This window comes from Tauraco erythrolophus, chromosome 6 (assembly GCF_009769465.1).
Source record: "Tauraco erythrolophus isolate bTauEry1 chromosome 6, bTauEry1.pri, whole genome shotgun sequence".
Taxonomy (NCBI): Eukaryota; Metazoa; Chordata; class Aves; order Musophagiformes; family Musophagidae; genus Tauraco; species Tauraco erythrolophus.
Genome location: NC_141470.1, coordinates 18469786 through 18488057, shown reverse-complemented (window position 1 = coordinate 18488057; position 18272 = coordinate 18469786).

Below are 18272 nucleotides of genomic sequence, written 5' to 3'. Positions count from 1 at the left end.
CATTCAGTAGAGACCACCGTAAATAACAGAATTAAACGAAAGGGGGATCAGGTAGTGGGGGTGTGTGTGTGAAACAGAAGCATCTGGAGGAAATTTCTGCACCGCTGGCCAGGAATTTATGCTCCTAACAGCTATTAAACTCATACATACATGTTTCTCATTTGTCCAGACATTTACCTTACCACAGGGGCATAATAACACAGGCTTGAACCTCGACTTTGCAACAGGACAGGACTTTTCTTTTTTTTTTTTTTTTTTTAAGGGATATATTTAATGAAAATTGATAAGTAGATGTTATTTAGAGATGTAAACGTATTTCCATGATTTACATGTGTGCTATCAAGTCAAGGATTTCTTTGTCTGGTGCCACAGTTAGCTTCAGACTTAGCCTAGCCCAGTCGCGGAACACACTTTCTCCCTATTCAGATAAGAATGTACCTGTCCTTACGTTGCAACCAAGATAAAATACATCTTTTGAACTAGTGGTGCTCAAAACTGGATTAAGAGCAGCAGTTTCTTCTAACTGCACAAATATCTAATAAGTAGGCTTAGCACTGAGAACAGACAAATGAAGCCGCCTTAAGTCCATGCTGGCTCTGTGCAGGCAGAGCTGCAGAGACAACACATAAAGGAACACTTTGTAGAGCAATCCAAGTGCTTTCTGGATGTCATCAACCATGTGCTTTATCTTAGCCTTGGCACAAATCTAAGAGGGATGATGAGCAGTGGCTGTGGCAACTGTGGGACAGAGAGGCTGGAATAGAAGCAGACCTTGGCCGAAGAAGAACGTGGCGGCCAGCCCCAATACTAGACACAGCAGATCATGGTGACAGGGACAAGGAACTACACATGGAGGGATATCGAACCCCAGCACGTTCACAGGGGAGCTTCATCTGCAGAAAGGTGCCTAAATCACCTGCAAGGTGGTTTTGCTTGGCAAGAGGGGAAGTTTTGGAGGCATGAAGACTCATTGTTCAGCCATGAAGCATCGACTCCACTAATTTCATTAATAATGATGATTACCATTGTAAACAACACTATCTGAAAACTGTAATTCTCCAAACTGTGGTATTTGGTCACTTGTTACCATGTGAACATATCACACTAAGGTCTGGACTCCTGATCAGAAATTTGGAAAGAAAATATCACAAATATTACAAAATGAGAGAAAGTTGATTTTCCAGGCAGACATCCTGAGAGGACATAATGAGCATCACACAGAAAATACACCAGATTCTGGCAGATACTCAGTCCATTTTAACACCTCTCATTCACTGCCTTACTCACTTTGGACTGTTGAGACAAAATCAGTAAGAACGAAAAATTGTGGCATGCACCTCTGTGAGGCTACAGGAGCTTTCCCAGGAGTCAGCAACATTGACTACATGGTCTCATTTTAAGAAAAAACATAATAAACATACCAATGTTACTACAGCAGTATTTCATAAAGCAAGTCACAATAGTCACATGGATTTCTGATGGGGGAAGAAAAAAAGAAAAGTAAGACTCAAACTTTTTCCGTGGTCTGTCATTGGAAGTTCTTGGTTTGCTTAAAACCAGAGTGCTCCTCATTAATTTTTTTTTCCTCCTTTTTCACTGTGAAAGAGGAAATCTCCTGATACATAGTGAATTGGGTACGGCAATTGTCATACAGAGATAACAAACCTGTGATCCCTCTGTCAGCATGAAAAGTATCCCATAACTCATCTTGTAGAGTGCCAGATGAAGAAACCCATCTGTTTGGGGTTGGTAAGTCAACCCAGTGTTGGGATGTAAGTCTAAATCGGTGAGTGTTTGTAGGACATTCATAGGAGCAGTGAACTTTTAGGGTCATAGGTTAAATCTAACTTTATTTTGGTTTAAGAATAAATGGTTAGTCTAAATTTCAGTTACTGCTTCTCTCACTGGAACACCCATTTGGAGAACATTAGTAATGACTCCCTTTCCTGAATCAAACTGGTCCCAGTGTACTCGCAGCAGCTCTGAGGGAATATACTGGTGGAAATACTTCACCTTATCACATCCTCCTTAGCAGACTTCCAGTGTAAGTCCAGACAGAGTCCCTGTTCTGGGGTCTACGCCTTGGGTACGAGAAAGCTGGGTACGCCAGCGCTGTGGCAGCCGGGATCTACCCTGTGGTTGAGGAACAGAAGATAGGGATATATTACATCGCCACTTTTCAGCTCCATTACACCGTCAGATGGCTCAACGGGGCTGGCATCACAGCGGAGAATCTGGCTTACAGCTTGTACACATGTGGCTGTTATCAAAGCTTCTCAGCTGTTAGTCAAAGCTACACAATCCCATAACGTCTGCACTTCACTAAGCTCAGACCTATGCTTCTATAATCCCACAGTAATTTTTCTGGTCATGCTGAACTAGACTGGAACTGTAGCATACCTTCAGCTTTCATTCTGAAGAGACAAGTCCAACAATATTTGCAATAATACATTACTAGCGCTATTTACTCCCCAAGACAATCTGTGCATTCCATTTATGGTATTGGATTTAAAACAAAGGCATTGAATTGCTTAAAAACAGAAAAAAAACAGGTAAGCTTCTACCAGTTCGCATATTGAAATCAGGTTTAAACATTCTCTTGAGCATAGATCTCCAACTAAGATGACACTGCTCTCCTAAGGTAGAAGATTCATTGTTTTAAATGACCACTTTGTTAATTCCTACAGCTTATCTTCCAAAAGTCTGGGTAGCTTCAACACTGAGCTCCAAATATATACTTAATGCCTTGGCCATATGAAAAATTCAAGGTGATCCACTATTTAAGATGATAGAAAACTGAAGCCAGACTTTAGGGTCAAGACCATTTTCTTACTAAGCTTCTCAGCTCACTCCTATGCTTTTAGTGAGATGGTAAGAGATGCAAAAAAGATCACCAGAGGTACTTGAATAGACAGTTTCTCCTGAGCACCTTTTTCATTTAATCTTTCTTCACACTTTCTTAATAAAGCCACGTTTATCTGGGACACTCAGGGGATGTTTTCTCATCACATTGAAAAGAACTTAACAAAATATAACTAAATACCATCATTCCTCTTCTGCAGCTAAAGACGCAAAACAGGCCCAGCACAGACAGACAGTGAATGAAACTGGAGAAGGGAGGAACCTACCAAGGACGATGTGAGACTGGAGCTTCGCTCTGCCACAAGCCTCCCAGGTGACTTCAGGCATATCGCTTCAAACAAGAGTTTGAATGAACATGGGCAGTAACCTCCGTTCTCTATCCTCCTCCTGTTCAGCAATATATTCTTCTGAGATCAGGTCTGACTCCAAGGACTCAAATCAGTTTCATAGCCCCTTCTGTGACCTCTCAGTAGAGGCCAATAGTCTGAGATAAAAGCATTTATGTAAGTAACTTTATACTCATGCATTTGCCTAAAACTGAGATGGCTAATACTTTTTAAAGTATTGTTATGATGGCAGTTAGGATGAGGTTTCACAAGTTTAAGGAATTAAACCCTCCCCACTCCTCCAGAAAACTCTTTCTGTCAAGCTTTAAAGAAAAGAAAAATTGGTACAAAACCCTGTCTATGAAACAGTCCTTATTCCATATTTTCTTGGTCTCTATAAATACAACACTGCGATACAACTATGTCTTGAAGCCACTGTGCGACGATTAACCCATACTATGCTTTCCAAATTGCATCATACTGCTAGAAAACTTTCCTCAAAATTTGAGCATTTTTAACATCTTGGCATTAAATGTTTCCTTTCCAATCCAGCAATTCATTATTTCTTATCATTGCACAGAACATCAGCTGATGTGGATTTATTTGCATTGTCCCTTCACTGTAGCATCCTACTTTGACACCACAAATGAACTCTATGTCCAAAAATAGTTAGACATTATTAGGAAACAATCTGAACCAACAAAATCAGAGTACTCAGAGTTGTTAAATAATATTTTCCAGCAGCCAATTCAACCCTTAAGAATATGCTTTAACTTGGTCAGTTCTGAATTGGTCAAGCAGTTGGACTAGATGATCATTGTAGGTCCCTTCCAACTAAAATAGTCTATTCTTTTCTGTACAGATCTTGAGATGTGGAAATGAATTATCTTGAGTTCAAAGCATGAGACAAAAAAAAGCTTCACCTTTGTCCAAGGTAACAGTCACCCAACTTGACTGGTTACATACAATTACAAAGAAGTCAGCAATATTCTATAGCTGAAAGGCAGAATTTATCCTAGAAAGGGATTTGAAGCAATATAAAAACATTTTCAAAATCATGCTTGGTGGACAGGCAAAAGGGACTATACATTAATGCAGAAACTGTGATATTGGAAATTACATGCAAAAAGTAAAGTTTGCCAGCTACTTGTGCTCATGGTCTTTTATTGTCAAGTTAGTCAAGTGACATTAGCGCAAGAGGAACAGATTCAAAGGGTATCATTCAGCACAATACCCAGTGCCTCCATATCCTGGGGTCTCAGATCTTCATCTGTCTGAAACTGAAAGTTAAGTCCAAGACAGAAAGGACCCAGAGAGATCTAAAGGACAAGCATACCTCCACCGGCTTCAGCAAAGTAGTTTATTGTGCTTTTAAAAAAATTTTTATTCTTGTTTTCTTCATTACCTGACATTTTGCAAGTGGATTCCCATTCACCATGACAAGAATTACTGTCGTTCATTCAATTATTCATTCCGTGTCTGAACAGCAGCTTAGGCTACTGGAGATACAGGCTGAAGTCTTACCCTTCCCTCACACACCTTCTTCCCTCCCACCAATTTTGCAATCCTTTTCTGAAAAGCCTGACCTACCAGCTCAGTCTTGGCTGGTGGAACATTGCCATGGTTCTTCTGACCAGAAAGGTAGCTAAGGGGGCACTGTCTTAGACATCTCACATTTTCCATGCCAGAGTATGGATGAGACTGTGTGCTGGTAAGATTGCAAACATGAATCAGCACAAGATAGAGAAGCTGCCCTGTCAATCTTTCCTTTCTTTATTTTCCTCTCTTGTGGTTGTTTTTGCTTTGTTTTGTGATTTTTCAGGTTGTTGTTTTGCTTTGGTTTTCTTCTGTGGTTTGCTTTTATTTTTTAAGTAACACTTTTTTCCAAGTAGCATTAGATTCTCACAGCAGTAGCAATGGAAAATAACTCCAACCTCTCACTTGTCTTTATTGTTTTTCCACAAAAGAAAGTGCTTACCATTTTTAAAACCTCGTGAACACCTAATAAAGAGGATTCTATTTCCCTTTTCCATTTGTTTTTCTTAACATATATTTAGTAAAGATAAAAAAAATCCCTTTTCGGTTAATCCTATATAATCTTTACTTTCAAGATGTTACACTGGCCTAACTATTTTATGTTGTACAGCACGACATCCATGCTAACCTCTTTCCTTCTCTGGATTTATTATGTTAGCATAATATGGTCACATTTTCAAGGAAAGATCTCTTTTGACACAAGCAGTCAATGCTCAGCATCTCTTAGAAACATATTTGAGTTCAGGCATTCCCAGCTGACTACCCCTCTTTTCCTCAGTAATCACATTAGTAATAGAGGAATCTCTGATGACTTTGACATGTTGTCTGGTCACTGCTCACACAGGACTCCCCTTTTAAAAAAGATGAAAATACATGACTGACACGAGACATCTATGCAAAACCAAGTAACATCCAGAAAGTAAGACCTTTCCATTCAGAACACCCCAAAACACAAGTCCTCAAAGCCACTTATAGATTAATCCTGTAATTTATCTGGTATTTTATTTTTTCTCTAGACCTCGTGCAATGAGGGAGTGATTTGCTGATGCATGCACTTGATATTCTACCCTTTTTTGTCTTGCTGTTAGGGGAAGAAATCTAAGTAGTCTTTTGGGGATCCGTTTATAATTTTAGTGTTCAACTGCTAAAGTGTGTCTGCCTGGAGCTCAGGAATGTCTGGCCTTACTCTGGCTGTGTACCAGAAGCTTTTACATACCTGCTTCTTCATGGCTAGCTTCATAGAATCATAGAATGGTTTGGGTTGGAAGGGACCTTAAAGATCATCTACTTCCAACTCTCCTGTCACAGGCAGGAACACTTTCCACTACACCAGGTTGCTCAAAGCCCCGTCCAACCTGGCCTTGAAAGCTTCCACGGATGGGGCATCCACAACTTCTCTGGGCAACCTATTCTAGTGCCTCAGCACCCTTAGAGTGAAGAATTTCTTCCTTGGATCTAATCTTAACATACTCTCTTTTAGTTTAAATCCCTTACTCCTTGTCCTATCACGCCACGCCCTTTCAAAATTCAGATAAACTGCTCTTTGCAACAGGTAGTCATTTTTCATAAAACACTAAGTTACAACAGCCAAGAAAGCAGCAGAGAAAGGAAACCCATGACCTATTAAGCAGGCCATTTTCTTGACTAACTTAACAGTAAAGTTCAGTAAACACATCCAGACCGTGCCCTTACCAGACACCCTATAGTGCAACCCAAGCTGGAAAAGCAGCCTCACCAGGGCAACGTTGCAAAATCCAACATGGAAAACAGGAGAGCTTTAACAAAACCACCACACACACTGCACAAGAACAGATAAAGGACAGATCAGACTCTCAAAGCTGTGGAAACCAGGAATGGAAACTCCCACAGTGCAGATTTCCCAGCCCCAGAGGTGACCAGACTCTTTGACTCAACAAAGCAACCCACCACAGATTGCATCATTGCTCTACCCATTGCTGACATGGAAGGCAAATGGTTACTCTCCTCTTCAGAGTTTTGTAGGGTTTTTCAAAGTAATATTTAGAGTTTCAGCTCCCTTGTTCTTCTCTACCTTGAGATAAATAGCCTCAGTCTATTCATTGCTTCCTCAGCAGTCAGCTTTTCTAGGTCTCTGCTCACTTTTATTTTTCCATACTTACGGCAATTGTTCCACCTCTTCCTGAAATATCACATCCCACGGCACTTACACATCTCTAGCTACAAACAAAATTAAATACAACTTCTAAAGCACTTGAAGATTTTCAAATATGGTTAGAATTTAAACAGTGCTCAGTGGTTTTCAGGTTAAGTCAGATGCCCATCTTGCTCAGAAATTTTAAAAATTCATCTTTCTTCAAGATAAAGCCTTCCAATGAAACTATTTAAGTCACATAAACAAGTTCCTCTTCTAATTTAATTCTTTTAGACATTTGCCTTTTTACAATATGTGTAATAACACAAGTCAGAAAACGAAGGTGTGTATTTTCAGCTTGAATTTAGCAGATTTACAAGCAAATCAGTTACTGATTCTGGGCCAATGGTAGCTGCATGCATTGCGGCTACCAGTTCGCATATTATTTAAACATTCTAAAATTTAAATCAAATCTCACAGGTTTGAAGCATAATTCTCCTATTTTATCAATATGGTTGCCCTTGTTATTGCACTCTTCATTTTACCACAGCTATATCTTAAGAGGTTTACTTTTTCTATGAGATGTTATTTGAAAGGTAGAAGAATCTTGTTTGGTGCCATGTATGTGACTGGCACCATTGGCTTTGTGTGCAACATGGTGTTTGATCTCACCTTTCATGTACCTCTGCATATGTGTTTTCCACTTCAGATGCTGTAAAAGCAAAAGAATCATATTACTTGTGAAAGAATCATAAAAATTCATAAATCTTTATATATAGTACTTTTCAAAGTAGTTTTGATATTTCAATCCAAACTTCCAATTATTTTGATGGGAGATACTCCTAATATTTGAATAAATGTCTCAACCAAAAAGCGTAATTTAATAGGCTTTTGTTCCATGACAAGATATGAAGAAGAGGTTACGACTACTTTCAGTTCCCCTTGCATAATTCCTAAGGAAACAAGATATCACATCAAATTCTGCTTTGTTGGAGATGGTATTTTAAGGACTTTTCTGCAACAAAGCATCTAAGCATCTCCAGATACCATTACTGCAGAACAGGAGCTTTTTGGATTACAGGCTTCAAGTATAGCGGTTCATTGAGTGACTCTACAAAGCATTTCTGCCCCCCCTCCTTTTTTTGCTTAAAGTGTTTTGCTCTGCTGCTTTGAGACTAACCCCTCAGTTCTCTTCAAGTTGATCCAAAAATCAGAGGGAAACCTACAATTCATATACCTGCATCTCCTACGTTATTACAATAATGTCTCTCTCAATCATAAACACATTCCCCCTTAGGTGTAACTGGGAAAACAGATAAAAAAGAGACATATTTAGTAAAATGATATCCTTGGAAGAGAGACTTTTTGACAGTGGAAATATTTGCTTTTCTGTTCTACCACCTCAGCATGAGTGTGGGATTTGGCCAGGTGAGGAGATGAGCTGAGCTGACTCACTTGTGCTGTCACCATTCCTGTTCCCGACGAGGAAGGAGCCATGGGAACATTCAAATCAAGGTCTTGCATGGTATGGTGAACCACCTGGTCAAACACCAGAGACAGTTTATACCTGCACAGATGTATGCAATATATCCACCTGGACAAATGCATTACTTCAGTGCCAGTATTCTCCCCTCTCCTATGTCAGAGGAAATTTTTCAGAGCAGCAGTTGTTACTTTACAAGACTTGTTAAAAACCTGACAACAGAGAGACATCTTTAATCTAGAGGATGGCTCCCGCCTCTTTCTACCCAATTTGCTTGTCTTTGAGCAACACATCATTACTCAACTTCGAGCAATAACATTTAGACAGACAAATGAAATCGATTTTGACGTTTGGAGACATTAGCCTGGAGAATTTCACAGAACTTGGCCAGACGTTCCTTGCTCCAATCTCCTGCTGGGATTGACAATTATTAGTGGTTTCACTTCAGACATAAAGAAAGCAAGTCTGCTTGGTCTGTAGCAGACAGAGGGGCAAATTCCAGGTACTCCACAGCCCTGATCCTGAGGAAAAGCAAAGAACCCCCAAAAGAAGTGAAGGAGCATACAAACACACACTTCAATACAATTTTGATCAAGACTAATACAATTTGGGAGCATGTGCCAGATACAGGGAAAAAAACCAACCACAAAACCACACCAAAACCAGACTGGAAATGAATGTACAGTCCAAGGAAGAGTAGCAAAAAGGCAGAACTGTTTCTTGTGCAGAGATGATCTGGAAACCACCAGCAGCTCATATCAGTTAATGGAGTCAGTGATGTTCAATTAGGGCTGACCCAGGATCTTTTTCCCCCCCTCCCCGCCCCCAGTGAGATCATCAAGAACTGCTGCAAAATTTAGTTACATGGGCAAGAGGACCTGATATAGGGCTTCCCCTTGGACAGTTCAAGGCAAGAGAAAGAGGGATACGTGCATGCTCAGTATTTACTTTTGGTAATCCGATTCAGTGATTACCACCTATCCTAGAAAGCTTGCATGTGGAGCCAGAATACTATTAACACCTATGGCAAGTTTTAATATTCCTTTCAAATTAGAAGGAAGCAAGCTACTGCAAACCACAGTCCAAAGGATGTACTACAGAAAGATTGTCATCTACACGATCAACAGCCGGCCTTTCATCAGATCCACGCGTAACCCCCTGTCGAAATCCTCCAGGTGATGATAGCTCATCCTCTCCCTTCTGTTTCCATGCTACTGAGCATGAAAAATAGCTTCGCGGTGTAACCTGCAACAGGCTGGCAGGGACTGAAGAGGAAGAAGAAATAACACTTGCAAGAAAACATAATAGGATCTGGTAATATTTTCTTAAATCACACGGAGTTCTAAGTTGAGATAATTACTACACCAAGTTCCAGGTAGGTATTTTATTGTCTTTTATCAACTTTCCCTACCATCTACACTCTTGTTACCAGCTAGGCTTATGCATTCCTTCCTTTAATTCAGCTTCAGCCCTAGAGGAAAGATAAATTACACTCCGCTAACGCCATCTAAGATTTTTATTCTTTATGAAAGGCAGGGAAGAGCAGGTAGAAGTGAGGCACTCAAGAAAGAGGCTGTGTATTTAAAATATTTTATGCAAAAAAAAAAAAGCACAATAGATCTACCAAGTCCCCCGTCCCCTCACCTGACCCCAGTTCTCCACACTTTTTAAACAGACTGGTAAAGTATTGTTTAATCCACAGTAAATATCAAGAAAACAAATCAAATGGTTCAACTCTGGACCGCTTCTCCCCCAAACAACAAAAGCTGCACATATCAAACAGAGAGAATGCAGATGGGGAAAATGATTCGAAAAATACGTGTTTGTCCTCTTCCAAAGGATCAGAATGCTTCCGTGTTTTAAAAATATGGCCGGCAACAACAGAATTTGCTGAAAAACATATTGACCAGCAATGACGTACTGAAAACAAGGTTTACAGTACTGGCAATATATTAGCTAGGCATATGGCTAGTACTGCTGTAACAAGGTGTATAAACATGTGAAGTTACTGAAAACATTCAAGCACAGAGCAGTCCCAGAGGAGCAACAGCAGAAGGCAGAAAAAAAACCCCATGTTCTGGCAGGCGTGTGAAAGTAGTATTTTATCAAAAACTCATTAAACTTCCTCTGTAAGTTTATTGAATGCCTTTTCCCAACTCTGTCGACTATCAAGACTATTTCTTGCTAGGAATAAATCCACATACCCAGATAAATGGTGAGACTGTCGTAACAGCTCAGCCATTGTTTGCTTATTCCACTCACTGAAGCAAGGGTTTCAGATGGCAACTACAAAAGCAGACTATGAGATGATCATAAAATTGTAGAATGGTTTGGGTTAGAAGGGACCTTAAATATCATCTGGTTCCAACCCCCCTGCCATGGGCAGGGACACCTGCCACTAGATCAGGTGCCTCACAGCCTCATCCAACCTGGCCTTGAACACTTCCAGGGATGGGGCAGCCACAACTTCTCTGGGCAGCCTGTTCCAGTGCCTTGCCATCCTCAGAGGGAAGAATTTCTTGGATCTAATCTAAATCTCCCCTCTTTCAGTTTAAAGTCATTGCTCCTTGTACTGTCGCTACACACTCTTGTAAAAAGTCCCTCTCCAGCTTTCCTGTAGGCCCCCTTTAGGTACCGGCAGGCTGCTAGAAGGTCTCCCTGAAGCCTTCTCCAGGCTGAACAATCCCAACTTTCTTAATAGGAGAGGTGCATCAGCCCTCGGTTCATGTTCACGGCCCTCCTCTAGACCTGCTCCAACAGCTCCATGTCCTTCTTGTGTTGGGGATCCCAGAGATGAACACAGTACTGCAGGTGGGCGTCTCACAAGAGCAGAGTAGAGAATCATCTCCCTTGACCTGCTGGCCACACTGCTTTTGATGTAATCCAGAATACGGTTGGCATGATCTTGTGGTGTTGATTTTGCTAAGGTTTTCCTGTTGACAGCTCTCCTACCCACTTCCTTCAATAATGTCTCAATTACTTCAAAAGTAATTAACTGTCATATGGATGAACAAGTCAGGCGTGAAACATCTGATTCAAAAAATAGTTGCATGGGAAAACCATAAAATTCCATTAAGGGATGGGGTGAACCACAGCCCTAACTCCGTGGTATATTCCTTCGTCAGATGTTGCACCTAGGTTTTAACTTAAGAGTTGACCAAAATAATGGAGTAAAAGGCAATCTGAAAGCCATGAAAAACTGAGACTTTACTACTGCCCTTATAGCACGTCATCTGTGTGTTTGGTTTTTTTTTTTAATATAGGAAGAAGACAAAAAGCATGTCACCTTTAAAATATTAAAACATAGATCAAGTTATTATGAAGACATAATATTCAGGAAGTCTGTTTTAGATAAAACAACCTTTAACTATCTTTCACTTTGGACACTACAAAGGGGCTTTTCAGAAAGCCAAATTCTTGTAAAAAAATAATTCTGAGTTTCAGCAGACCAATAGAAAAAAAAATTAAAATCACTAGTCACTTCAGAAAATTTTGATCACAGCTGAATGGTCTGATAGTTAAAGAAGGACTTGCCATTTTTTTCCTCAAAATTCTCTATTTTGGACAGCATTAATGTTCCCTGGCATGTCCATATTTCCAATAAAACCACTCTCCGCTTTTCCTCAGATAGCAGTGTGTTCCCTGCTGCTATTTGCCCTTGTTTGCAAGAGATGTTGTTTTTTTCTAGATGATAAGTCAAAGAGATTGGAGCCACGCATCTCCAGCTAGATTGCACAGGCCAGGGTTATTGTCATCTGGTACCCTAAAGGTGGTCAAAAATTACACACAAACCTATTGCAACAGCATTATTTCTACCTCCAGGGACACTACATAATATCTATTATTCTCTAATCTAAATCTATTTTGAGGTCTACGTAGATATAACAGCTTTGAATGCTCTAAACACACACCACCTTCGAAATTAACATCAATGCATATATTAACATGTGGCAAGAGACTTGAGTTTCCTACTGCTTTATCTTCTCAGTGTAAGGCTTTGCATTAATTCACAAGAAGGCAGTATAGCGCAGTTGTAACATCTGAGTTGCAGAGAAGTCCTCCCCCTCACATGCAATTTTCCAGTTGAGCAGACTTTGTTTCAACAATGTCCAGTATTGTGACAGAAGTCAATAATATTAAGAAATTCTCTCTCTTCATTGCTCTTCTCTTTGCATAAACCCATCAGAAGATTTAATCAAAGTTCAATTCTACTTACCGAATCCTATTTGTAGTTCAGGCTTAATTACCTAAATCATCATTAACCAAACTGGATCAACACTCCTTCAAGGCAGTTCTCTTTGTGCTATGTGCCACCTGGGACCTGCAGTTCTCCAGCATGTCTCTCACCAGCTGACCTTTCTCTCCTGCCACACTAGAGCTCCTTCTTTCATCCAGGCAGAATGCAATGCTCAGGGAAATACAAGGCAGTAAAAGTTGGTAATTCTTGGCAAGACTGACTTTTTAACAAAAACTACTGCAAACAGCAGTACTGGAGAGTGACGGTATTAAAGAGCTAAGGAAATGTGTATTAATTTGTTTGAATAGTACTGAATGACTGAATCAATTTTACAGATTTTAATTTTTTAAAAAAACCTAGGTTTTTAAATATATCATATGAATATCATCTGCTAAAGTGGAAAAAAAAATTAAGCCAGGTGTGATGATATGGAGAGGAGCATACATAGAACAGATTATGTTCTGGTAACATAACATTATGTCCTTGAGATGGTTTTCACCAGTGGAAATTTCCCAAACGTGGAAGTACTTGAATCACCCATATTCTTCTTACTCATTTCTCGTTACTACGGTGTACAGATGTGATCTCTTCCAATTGATGCAAGTCACTTTGGAAAAATCTATCCCTTATTTTGTACAGACCGTAACATACCTCAAGGTGCTAGAGTGGTTAAGAAAAAAACGCAAAACACATGAGAAAATGGGCATCCCCAGCTTCACTGGGCTCTCTTTGGAAGAAAAAAAAGAAAAAAATTTGAAAAGCCTCTAAATCACCATGTAAAGCAGGATTATTCTAGCATCTGCCAATCGAATCCAAGGAGAATAATTTTATTTAGGTTGCAGTTCTCACTCGTGAAAGGCTAACTTCAGTTAGTTTGTTTTCCATGGGACATATTTGCTCTCACTCTGTTTCCACTGATGTTTTGAGTAGTACCCAAGTGGAAAATAGAATTAACATGTTGAGTAAGCTTTATTCCTCTTTAATTTGTTATTGCTGTCATTAAGAGTCTTTTATTTTACTTTGGCTAATTGTTACAGGAACAGCAACAGAAATGTTATAAATCTCTAAATTGATTGTTTCATGGTAGAGTTTTTCCATGGGGCGAATCTTTTTCATTTATCATGCAGGAGTCCAGAGAGCGCTGGAACATAGAGGCAGTAGTAAGTCAAAGAAACTGAGTAACCCTCTTGCCATTCTGAAAGGGATATAAATGAAGTTTGTTTTTATTTTGACACATGAGAATTAGCAAAGTAGACAAAAATTCAGAACCAGTTGGAAGACATCAGGGAACAGACTGTTACTTACAGATTCACGTACTGAGAAAGCACAAGCTTTTGAAATAGTCTATTAACAAAATGCTAATTTCTACGTGCAGAGTACCTCACCAGCAGTAACATTTCTCCTTGCCCCTTCTGTCTTTGCTGCTCAACAATACCATTAAAAACACTGCTTTGAACTGTGAAGTTAATTACCTATTAATCTTATATAAGGTCAAATAATTTATCAAACCGTATGTGTTTAAATTCTTTCACCAAACCTGGAAAACTGAACCATCTTCAGGTTCCAGTCCAATTATATAAATGCAACTCAAACTGACTTGCTTTTAAAACCCATTTAATCACATACGCCCTTCTGCAAATTTATCTGCAGTGGTCATAACATGAAGTGCTAGCTTTTCCCTACATTTTCTCTTGCCTTCTTAAGTAATACAATATTTGCCTTTTAACTGGATGTCACTGTTTCACCAGCATTAACAATGCCTGTATAAACAGAAGGGCAAAAAATCTCTTTGGCATTTCTTTCAAAGTCTTATATTAAGAGATATGTCATAGGCACAACGTTATTTTTGGTTCCCTTTGAAAACATTTAAATGCCGTTATTATTCAACAAATCAATGTTGTAACAGAAGTAGCAAACTGTACCCCCAAATCTGATTTCTAAAACCAAAATCATCATCATTTTAGTCTTCATACAAGCCTTTAGTTTCAACTCTTGATCTTCCACCTTCCCTTCCAGTAAGGGCGAGGGCTCTTCCTACTTCTTCCAGAAAGTCAGTCATAGCTAGGCTGCGACATTCTACTAACCTTGGTAAATACACACTTAGACAATTTTCTCTTCCAATAATTTAAACCAGGGAAAGAAAATTTCAAGAGTCATTACTACAGGGAACTTCAGGCACTGTTAAACAGACAGTAGAGAAACACCCTTGAAAGGAAAAAAAACAGACTTAAAAACTTCCTAGCAGCCTGTCTTTTTTAGTTAGCAGCTATATCTCCCAAACCAACTCTTCAAATCCTCTGTAGAGCTTTACCTATCTGAAGTTGAGGCTTTGCTTTTATCTGGATCACAGAAGCTGGATCTAACTCATTATAGCAAACCCCACAGGACAGAATTTAGAAGGTCAAACGAGGTGCGCACAGAAAAATCCTATTAGAGACCCCAGCATGATACACACTGACAAGACATTCAGTAACGAAGGATCAGGAGCTTCCAAGTTTGTCCTTCTTGCTTACCTGCTCTCTGATGGGTAGAACCAGGAACATAGTTTTTATGGCTTAGGGCAGTTAAACATTTAAAAGCACTGTGGAAGACAAGGAAGATGAAATAAGCAATAGATCATAAAAAGAGGAAAACCTCTGTAGTTTAGCATCTAGACAAAAAGTGGAGCTGTGAGCATCCATACCCTTTTCAGTGGGGTTATTTTTGTCCAAGTACAAAGACTATGGGCACAGATTTGCAAGCAGAAAGTAGGCCAACCTTCAGTTTTATCTGAATATTAAAAGAACTTTCGTGAATCACTAGTCAATCTTAACACCTCTGACCTTGAGCTAAGTATAGTGCCAATTACTTAAGCATGAATAAAGATTGATAGCTGAGAATATTCCTCGCAAAAAAGGTTAACTATTGGATTAAACATTAAAAACTTTTGCACATTTGATGTTCTTCAGAACTCTTGGAATTCATTATTAAGCACGACAAAAACATACTTTCCCAATCCCTGCCCCCCCCAAAAAAAACATAGCAAACCCAGCTTATTCAATAGCATCACAATCATAGTAATTAATCTAGAAATGTATTTTTACAGAAAAAAATAGTTTAAATAAAGGAACATTCAGTGAATACTGTATGTATACATATATACACAAGACATATACATACAAATATATATAGTGTTTTGGAAATACATGGTGCCAACTGGAAAATTTCAGTATGCCTCAGGTATGGGTGCGTATATGAGCACATATAGGTGTATATATGAGTATAAATACTGGAGACATATACCTATACACAATTCCATGGCACTGCTAATATCTACCGTTCAAGTTCCTTGGTTTTGCAAATTTCCCATTAAATGTATAGTTGCTATCTACAATTTGGGACAGGCAAACTGTCATCCTCTTGGAAAATAGACATGCTTTTCCCACCATGTATTTGTTTGTCCTTTACCATAAGCAAGTTTCACAAAACAAACTTATAAGGTGAATTAAGGGTCCTAAATATTGCTGATGCCAAAGAAAAGGCTTTTTCTATTTAAGTGCGTGAAATTACATTGCACACACCTTAAGCAAGGTATCACAATATCATATCACATCACTTCATGCATCTGACCGTTGAGCCAAAATTACTGATCTTTGTACAAATTTTTTTCCTATCGTCCTCCTAGATAAGCATCATAGACCGAATAAGGTTTTTTTAGCATGCTTCAGCATTCCTCCGTTAGCAACAACAACTAATTGGTACCTCTTTAAGGCCTTTTGTCTGTACCTGTCTTACTGCATCTGCATCCTGTTTCCGCCAAGCCCAAGGACACTCTGGGCAGTGCTGATGGCTGAAGCAAAGCTTACACTTGTACACGGATTGTTGCATCTCAAGAATAATCTGCATGTTCAACATGTAGAAATAAAGAAGGAACTGTGAGAAGAGGAACAGTTTGGGACTGGGGATGGACAAAAGCCTTTGGATAACAGGAAGCTCTGGTTATCAGAAATAAGGGAATGCTGTCAGGGCACATCAAAAGTAATTCAAACAAAACAAAAGTCAACCAAATAAACAGAGCAGGAAAAAACCCAAAGGCTAAGGACAAGAGAGACATGCTCCGAAACAGAGCAAACAGCTCTGCATATCATGTCAGATAAGAAATACAAGGGGAAGAACGAGTGGTGTAAGCAGGACAGCAGCCAAGCACCAGCGGGGTTTGCTGTCTGCATGAAAAACTGCATCTGTACATACCAGTACACAGGAAGCAGAAAGAAAAGAAAAGACAGAAGAAAACACACGTCAAAGAGAGAGGGGTAGGCAAATAAATGCCAAATTTTAATTTCAAAGCTAGTGAGATCTAACCCATAGGATATACCAATTTGATATTTCTAAGGGAAAAAAAAAAGATTTTGTCATGTAAAGAGTTGTTACTAAGAGGACAAATCCTGTGAGGTAGACCAACTCAACTTACGTCAACTAGTCTAACAGACAAATACTGTCAGAGAGTAAGTGAAATTCAGGCTCTCTACAATTTACTTTTTTATTTCTTTTCTGAATACAGGAGCATACACTAAAGTAATAAATCTAGGTTTGAAACTGTGACTGTCCCAGTTATTAAATAAAATATTAAAAAAAATTGATACATGAATGACTGACAAATGGCTGTCTCTACAGCTGGGCTGTATTATCATATCGTAAAAGGAATTTAAAGAGGATGCGTAAGGAGCAAATGCCTTTGGCAGTACAGAAGCAGGTGAGAGTGCTGTAACTCAAGGCCAAAGACTAAGAGAAGTTGCAGAGAGGTTTGCAGAAGGGCTGGAGATGTGTGGTATGAAGCAAAACTCTGCCTGTGGGTATCAACGTGACCATGCAGCCCCTCTGACCAGCACCAACACACAGAGACTACAAACACCCAATACAGATAAACGAGTGTGATTCTCATCACCCTTCCTAGGAAGAAAACACTCAAGATAAGGACGATGCTATTTGCTTTTCCACAGCAATGAGCTGTAGCTATGGCATCAAACAGATCAGACATCTAGTCTGCACAAGTATTACTGTCTCTCAATGAACAGATTCAGGGGTATTTCTACTCAAAGCATGCACTTTCCACTTTTCTGTCTCTGATTCAATCATTAGAGTCCCTTTAAAAGAGTATTTATTGATCACGTTTCCTACAATATTTAATTCTCAGAATTACAATTAGGAAATATAAATAACTGATTGTGTTGTCAGATGAATCCCATATTATTCAACTGCTAGGCTGAGAAAAGCCACTTATAATCAGTGGGTTATTTCCACAGGACACAGGGAGACATTGGCTATTAGACCAATTTCCACTGATGCAGTGGAAAAGTTCTTTGAAAGTCCAATGTCTTTATCAAATGACCCTCCTCAGGCTTTACATTAATTAAGGTTTTTACAGGACATTTTCCTTCTGGTTAAATGATACCAAATCCTTTCTTCTTCACAAAAACCCAAACCAAAACAACAAACTGCATAATAGCTAGCATTTCCTTTTTTTCTTTTACACTTTTTCAATCATTTTTTCATTTATAGTCCCCTCTCACTGAAAGCTACATAAACTCCATATAGGCCTTTCTGCTGCTCTCTCTCAGCATTCTTTTTCTTCCTTTCTTGCCTTCTATGTCAACGTTTACACAAACACAAAAATCTGCAAAAGTACTGAAAAATTCAAGTTGGAAGGGATCTCAAGAAGATCATTTAGTCCAACACCGA